Genomic DNA, 8,614 nt, shown 5'->3' on the forward strand with positions numbered 1-8,614 from the left:
GCTGTCCACTACACCTCCAATTTTGGTGTCATCTGTAAACTTACTAACTGTACCTCTTATGCTCGCATCCAAATCATTTATGTAAATGACAAAAAGTAGAGGGCCCAGCACCGATCCTTGTGGCACTCCACTGGTCACAGGCCTCCAGTCTGAAAAACAACCCTCCACCACTACCCTCTGTCTTCTGCCTGCGAGCCAGTTCTGTATCAAAATGGCTAGTTCTCCCTGTATTCCATGAGCATTTGATAACATAAACTAGAGACATCTTCTAAGTTCTCTACATTTCTGAAGGAAGTCTTACTTTTAACGATTTTTCTTAAACCTTGCAAGGTGAATCATTCTTAATATATCAAACAAAATGCAGCTAAAATGAATGATCCGAACTCATAAGAGCTTGAATACAAACCTTTCTGCTATGTGTACAGCTCCGATACTCCATGCTAATCTCTGACACATTTCACCGCACTTGCAACCAACAGTTTTGAAGCAAAACAACTTCTGAAACATTCCTTTTCTGTGGATACTCAAGTTCTCACAGTGAGTGGGAGCTTATTTTGGGACTGTGGAATTTGATTGAAAATTCTATTATAACAATTTAATTTGGTAGGTCTTTTAATTAATTTTGCAGGCAGGTCTTTTTAAATATCAGGCCTTAACTCTACTTGGACCACGGAATTTTATTTACAGAGGAAAACGTTGATAATTTAGTTTTGAACAATTAATATTCACTTCTCCATTGTCCACGCTACTTATGTTCAAAAGTGCAGAAGATTTGGTTGATTATCAAGAAGGGAGCAGCATTTTCAATGGTGTTGGCTTTGTTTTAATTTAGTTTTTTAAAATTAGTATTTTGGTATTACTGCTTAACGTATATGTATATTCTGGCTTCAATTTATTTCCTTGTGCTCAGTTCTCCCACTAATGTGATCCATATGACTGAAATATGCTGAACTTCATAAAAAAGGGGAAAAGATGGCTACGTTCCTTGTTTCGCAGAAGGCTTTGATTAGTTCGAGCTTTTGGAACATTGTATGTTAATTGAGTGCTGAAATAATGCTCCAAATCCTTAGAGAGGAATCTTCCTAGTTTAGAGTCAAGCTGAAACTATCCATAACTGCTCAAGTTGCTGGTTTTAATTTTCGATGTTTATTTCAAGCGAAATACGCAGCGTGTGGTGGATTTTACCAGTTAAGAAACATGAGTAGATACACTGATATACCTTCCTTCCTGTTTGCACCTTAAAAGGAAAGTTCCTGCTTCTCCACGCTGAACGAGTCGGTGTATATTTGAATGGGGGGGGAGGGGGCTGGGTGTGCTCACGGTGCAGTGTTTGCTTAAGATATTTTGATAACGTGTTGGACCTCATTATAATTCTGAAATTAATACTCATTAAAACTTTCTTCCTTTGTCTTTTGTACCCTGCGCTTTCTATATATGACATCATTGCAACAGCCCGGTTTACCTGGATGCACTTAACTCACTTCCTGGTGTCGGGGGGGGGGAATATAATGAATTGCAGTATCGGATCAATGGAAAGGCTCTTAAAACCAAGGGTGAATGAAGAAACTTAGGGGTTGAATTCCGCCAAACGTAAATTCCTTCGGAGTGGGAACAGCTTTGAGAAAATTCTCAGTCACAATTTCCTTGAAGTATTAAAGCAAGTAGATGAAGCCAAAAGAAAAGTCAACAACAATGGGTTTTATAGAAAAAGCGATAGAGTTGCACAGTAAAACAAAAATGAAAAGAAAATCTACAAATCATTACATAGGCCACATCATTGGAGTGTTTTGTCCAGATTAGTGTTCTTTCTTTTTAAAATTAGGCCATTAAAAAAAAGTGCAGCATAAGTTTACAAGTCTTGCCAGGATGGGCGGTAGAGTGAGATTTGAGACACTGTACAAGGCTCATTTTCACTTGAGCAGAGAAAGCTACATGGGATTAGTAAAATAAAGATCCAGTCTTATCTCAGTTGAGCTCTCCTACTTCCAGTTTTGGAGGTTCTAAGTTCAAGTCTTATTTTGGAGATCTAAGCATAGAATCTAGGCTGATACTTCCACAAATAAGTAGGGGAATGCTACCAGAGGTGCTGATTTTAGAAAGAACTAGCAAACTGAGGAAATGCCTGCTCTCTTGAATTTCAAAATACAATGGTCTAGCTAGTGATTATCCCACAATCAATATCACTAAAGAAATAGATTATCTGGTCATTATCTCTTTACTGATTGTGGGATCTTGCCATACAGAAATTGGCTCTTTTGTTTCCACACTTTAAAGCAATGGTGACAGTGGAAAGTACAAATTTGACCATAAAATGCCTAGTAACACCCTCAGAGTGTGAAATATTGTGTTTAAACAAAAGTTCTTACTTTTAAAATGGTAAAAGTTGGATGCGCCTACTGCGTTGCTCTGTAGCATCATTAGAAGTGTTGTAAAAACCCATTTATGTATGAGAATTAAAGATGCCCATGTAGATTTCACTTTAGCATTCAACTTACTTGCTTGAGTCAATACAGTTGAACTGCTTGACACTGTGTTGAACATTATATTCTTACACAGTTGGTTTTTCTTTTTTCAATGATAATCACATTATTTTTATGTGATTGTCACTCTCTAAAGGATTCAGATTCTAGATTAGAGTGGTGCTGGAAAAACACAGCAGTTCAGGCAGCATCCACTCTAATCTCGACTCTGGTTTCCAGCATCTGCAGTCATTGTTTTTACCTAAAGGATTCAGATTCCAATGTGAGCTAGTCTGTTTAGGAAAAACTTCCCAAAAAGTGATAGTAACCATGTTAAATGATATTCAAAAATTGTTAAACATACAAAAATAAGTTAGTAATCAAACATCTTTTAAACCAATCCAATAAGATATTTCACATTTTGACTTTGTAATTTTTTAGATAATTAGATAAGTCAAAATGAACAATTACTGGAAATATGATGTCAAAAATGAACAATAGCATATTTTTCTACAATAATGTAAAACAAAGAATTGTGGATGCTGAAGATCTGAAACAAAAACAGAATCTGCTCGAGGATCTCAGCAGATCCGACAGCATCTGTGGAGAAAAAGCAGAGTTAATGTTTCAAGTCCAGTGACTCCTGGAGTTCTGAAGGAGAGCCACTGGACTTGAAACATAAACTCTGCTTCCTCTTCACAGATGCCTCCTAACTGGCTGAGTTCCTGTAGCAATTTATATTTTCCTGCAAGTTTGGCTTTTTTAAAAATGCTTATGAAACACATCAGAATAAAGGAAGGCAAAGCTGTCACATGAATATTGGATAAAAGTCGGTCAGTTTTATCACAAATGAATTGAAATTACTGGTGGGAGATTCCTGTGGCCAGTGTATACCTACCACACTGAATATGTGCTTCAGGTTTAAGTGTCCTCTGTCTGTATGCTTTGTTAGTTGTGCAGTTTGTGTTGATATCCTCGTAGTTGAAGGCACTATAAGCTTTAACTCATGTGGAAAAAAGAAGCAAAGCCCAGTCTGGCTAAAGTGATTAAATTGGGATAGCAGTTGAGGCCATACAATTGACAGGTAATCACCCTTAAAATTGTAGCTCCATCTGCCTCCATCTGGTTGAGATCAGACTCAGAGGAGAAAGTGAGGACGACAGATGCTGGAAATCAGAGCTGAAAATGTGTTGCTGGAAAAGCGCAGCAGGTCAGGCAGCATCCAAGGAGCAGAAGAATCGACGTTTCGTGAGAAGGGCTCATGCCCGAAACGTCGATTCTCCTGCTCCTTGGATGCTGCCTGACCTGCTGCGCTTTTCCAGCAACACATGTTCAGCTGAGATCAGACTCAACTGTGTTGTTGCTCGTGGTTGGAAAATCCAATGGAATTCACTTTATGAGCTATGATATGAAGAAAACCTACCAAGGTGATCTACCAGCAAGCTGACAGAATCATCAAATTATTCTCATCAGCCAAAGACAGCTGCTGAAGGCACACTGACATGAGATTCTGCTTTCTTAATAAATGCCTGACAATGTTGCATGTGATTACTATAAGCATCTTAAATGAAATAAGCTGTGTTAATCCTCCTTCTACTTGTAGTGTATTGATACCATCAAACAGTCTATATTTTCACGCTGTATTTGCATAAGGGAAAACTATTTGAGGAAGAAAATGTCAATTGAAAAGGTGAGATAATGCTGGGTTGGAGGAGCTAGGATGAAACATAAATACTGACAGAAACCAGTTGGGCTGAATGTTTCTGTGTCGTAAATATTGTAAAATTCCATGAAAATTATCCTATTAAATATTTATTAACAGTTATTCAGTGCAAACGAGCTTGACTATTTTAATATCTTTCAGCCCCACCTTGTGATAATAAGCTGCATTACACCCAGAATTCTCCATAAATATATTACAGTCTATTAATGTTGTTCAGAAGGAAGCCAAATGAGATGAAAGTAATGAGGTGACCTAAATGATTAAAGTTCCCTGAGTCCAAAGCATAAATAGAATAATATTAGAAAGTGAAGTTAAAGAAACCACAACAAAGAAGGAATTCCTTATTTTGAGTATGATGTGGAGGAACCAGTGCTGTACTGGGTTACACAAAGTTAAAAATCACACAACACCAGGTTATAGTTCAAGTTTTGGAAGCACAACTTCCTGATGAAGGAGCAGTGCTCCAAAAGCCAGAGCTTCCAAATAAACCTGTTGGACTATAACCTGGTGTTGTGTGATTTTTAACTTCTTTCAAGTACTTTGTTAAACAATCTGTGAGTATATAAATCCACACTCTGTCCCTTATGGTTTAGTGATCACAGTATGGATGTTGCACTTTTCTATGTAAAATATACATCATTTCAACGCCTGATTGTTCAAACCATGAAATCCAGACAAAAAGGCATAGGAAATCTTATCAATATTAAAAAAAAGGCAAGACAATTGAATAGAAAATACAACTAGTTCAATTTAGGAAACCTGGTGAGCATGGCTGAGTTGGGCTGAAGGACCTGTTTCCATGCTATATGATTCTGTCTAAAAATATTCTTTGTTCTGGCTACCTCTTTATGTTTGCATTGAATTGAAGATTTACTGAGGATTTTCAATTGGCAATTTGGTTTGTAATAACAATTTGCATTTATGTAACACCGTTAATATAGAAAATGTAAGTACACGTCTGTCCACCATTTCAATAACAAAAATCTTGCAGGACACCCCAACATGCTGTATACCCAAAGAAGTACTTTTAAAGGGTCATCGCTGTTATAGTGTAGGAAACATGGTATCCAATATGTGCATGGTCACGCAAAGAGCATTGTGATAATAAGCAGATAATCTATTCTTTTCACAGCAGTGTTTGTTGAGGGACAAACATTAACCAAATCACTGGAGACAGATCCCCTGATCTTATTTGAATGATTGCCAAAGAACCTTTGCATCTACCCAAGAGAGCTGATGTGGCCTCAGTTTGCCATCTTACATGAACGATACAGCTTAGCTCGATGAACAGCCCAGAATCCATCATCATACAGTTAAATGTGGCTATAACCACCATTCTAAATTACAACTGAACTGCTACATTTTGTCAAAAGAAAGTACACCTTGCTGTAGCCCGGTTTGGACCTTGACGAAACCAAACCACCCCCACCCTCCACTCACCATGGGGAAAAGCTATTATTATTTAATAAAGTCTGTTGACTTTGTTTCTCTGGGAGTTCTGCTGATCTCTTGCTGAAATTTTAATGGGCAATTGGAAGAATTCCTAAAGTATTGTTTGCCTCAGCTCTGCTGTTTGACAAGGTATGCCAATGTGTTACTTAACATCATTGGTACCTTTCACCTAACCTGTCCCTTCCCTGTCTTCTAGCAGTTCCAGTAGATCATTGATTACAGTCCTTGCAATGGCTAAAATCCTAAGAGTTAACAAAAAATCTCACCTTGAAAAAGGATATTCCAACTATTTCAGTGTCACCTCTTCACTACCATCTGTTTGATTTGGCTGATACATACTGCCTTAATACAGCAACGAGTTCTCTCTTAATTACCCGATCAGACATGCAAATTGTTCTTGAGCTCATTCGACTACCCTACAATAATTTTCATAGTCTGGGTAAGTGGAATGTTGTAATGCAGTCCTGATAGTTATACCTCAACTATATAATTACTGACAGAGCAAAAGCTTTATACAATAGCCAGTTTCTAGGCGTAGGTCCTAGAATCTTTATTATTGAATTTAATCAGGCTGATGTTCCACTTCTCAAAGCTCACTTCACCTATGATAATGTCATGGCTGCAGGTTCCATAAGGCATCTGTATTCCTTGTTATAAAAATGAGCAGAGAAAGCATGATCTGGCAGCATCCTGTTTTTTACATTTTTCAATGAACACTTACATGGATGAGTAAGCAAGTTATTGTACAAGAAGGGAGTGCTTCGTCCTTCTTATTTCACCCCAGTTCTAATGCAGAAACTTTTACTGGATGAACCTGTCTAACACAATTCCAGGGAGTTCCTGTAGTAGTATAAATCTGGAAGGTAATTACAGGCGAATTGAAGCCAAGGACCGTAATCAGCAGCTTTGAGTATTACTGCAGAAATCTGAGGGGTGATTAATGTGTCCTTGGTTCTACCTGATGTTACTGGTTATCCTATCTTCTGGGTATATGTTACGTATGGATTCGGGACAAAAATGTAATTTGAAGCAAACCTATCTATTCAATTTAATTATTTAAGGAATTGATGACTAAGGAGGTAATTTAGACTTTGAACAATATTTTAAAACTCTTGATATTAGGTCTGCCAGTTACTAATCTGTGCTGATTTTCATTGCATCTATGGTACTGACAGATGAGTGTCAGTGACACATTGAATAGTAAACGGGTCTGCAGCTGTTAATGTGCTCATTCTGAGTTGCCTGTATTATTATTAAAGGTTTCTTCTTAGCAGTTCAGGGTGCATGTCTGAACCAGAAGTTAAGCTTCTTTATATGAATGCTGCAGATGCAGTGCACACTGCAGCCAATCCTTCCAGTAGCCCTTAAAGGCACAGCTACTGGAAGGTAAATGTGGACTATTTTACTTGTCTTATTGTGAAACTGGGAAGAGCAGTTATTTTTTTTTCTCACCAGATCATAAATTGGACATTGGCTTGGATGGCTGGTGTGGATCAGATTGATGCAACAGCATGGGGGCTCAATCCCCCATTCCCATTGAAATATATTCAGGACCTGTCTCCTTATCCTATGCAGGTTATAGTGCTCTAGCATGCCTTTGGCAAAGAACTGAAGAGAAAGAATTAGAAGTTGTTTTCCTCTCAGTAGTTGCTCAGGATAACTTCAATATATTGAGTATTTATCTGTTCTATTCAGTATGGTAATAGTTTTGAAGTATAAGATTTCTGCAGTTGATCTCCATTAACTGTGTTTACTCAGTAGCAATTAGTCCATTTAAAAGGAGTTAGATGAATATCTTAAGTAAACTCTAAAGATCATCAACAATGATGATCAAACACTATGGAACAGTTTGAACCAGTCCTGTTCAGACTATGAGTTTTGATGTGGAAAGCAATTAATCAGGGTCATGCAGTGCAGCGAGTAATGTTAAATTGACATTCTGGAGTTTCTCCACATTACTTCTGGAGTTTGGAGAGGTATTTCAAAGAGCTTTTTATCTTTATAGAATATTTTCATTGGAAAGAGTTTATGCAATGCATGTTGATGTGGGTTTGCCAAAGTTTAATGTGTGAAATTATTTTTTCTTCTTCTTTAACTTTGGATATTATTCCATTCTGGAACAAATGAGAAATTAAAATTCAAATCTTTATGGTGCATAGTAGGATATTATTGCTTTTGTGCTTAAACTGAACTTTGTTGAAACTTTATTGCTGGAACAGCACAGCAGGTCAGGCAGCATCCAGGGAACAGGAGATTTGACGTTTCGGGCACAGGCCCTTCTTCAGGAATGAGCAGAGAGTGTTCAGCAGGAGAAGATAAAAGGTAGGGAGGAGGGACTTGGAGGAGGGGCGTTGGAAATGTGATAGGTGGAAAGAGGTCAAGGTGAGGGTGATAGGTCGGAGTAGAATGGAGGCGGAGAGGTCAAGAAGAAGACTGCAGGTCAGGAAGCGGTGCCGGGCTGGAGGGATCCGGCTGAGACAAGGTGGGGGGAGGGGGGATGAAGAAACTGGTGAAGTCCAAGTTCATCCCCTGCGGTTGGAGGGATCCCAGTCGGAAGATAAGACGCTCCTCCTCCGACCGTCGCATTGTTGTGGTGTGGCGGTGGATGAGTCCAATAACCACCCTGTAGCACAGCATTTCAACTCCCCCTCCAACTCCACCGAGGATATGCAGGTCATTGGACTCATCCACCGCCAAACCACAACAACCAGACGGTCGGAGGAGGAGCGTCTTATCTTCCGACTGGGAACCCTCCAACCACAGGGGATGAACTTGGACTTCACCAGTTTCTTCATCCCCCCTCCCCCCACCATGTCTCAGCCGGATCCCTCCAGCCCGGCACCGCCTTCCTGACCTGCAGGCTTCTTCTTGACCTCTCTGCCTCCACCCTACTCCGACCTATCACCCTCACCTTGACCTCTTTCCACCTATCACATTTCCAACGCCCCTCCTCCAAGTCCCTCCTCCCTACCTTTTATCT

Source organism: Chiloscyllium plagiosum, chromosome 25, assembly GCF_004010195.1.
Source record: "Chiloscyllium plagiosum isolate BGI_BamShark_2017 chromosome 25, ASM401019v2, whole genome shotgun sequence".
NCBI classification, from domain to species: Eukaryota; Metazoa; Chordata; class Chondrichthyes; order Orectolobiformes; family Hemiscylliidae; genus Chiloscyllium; species Chiloscyllium plagiosum.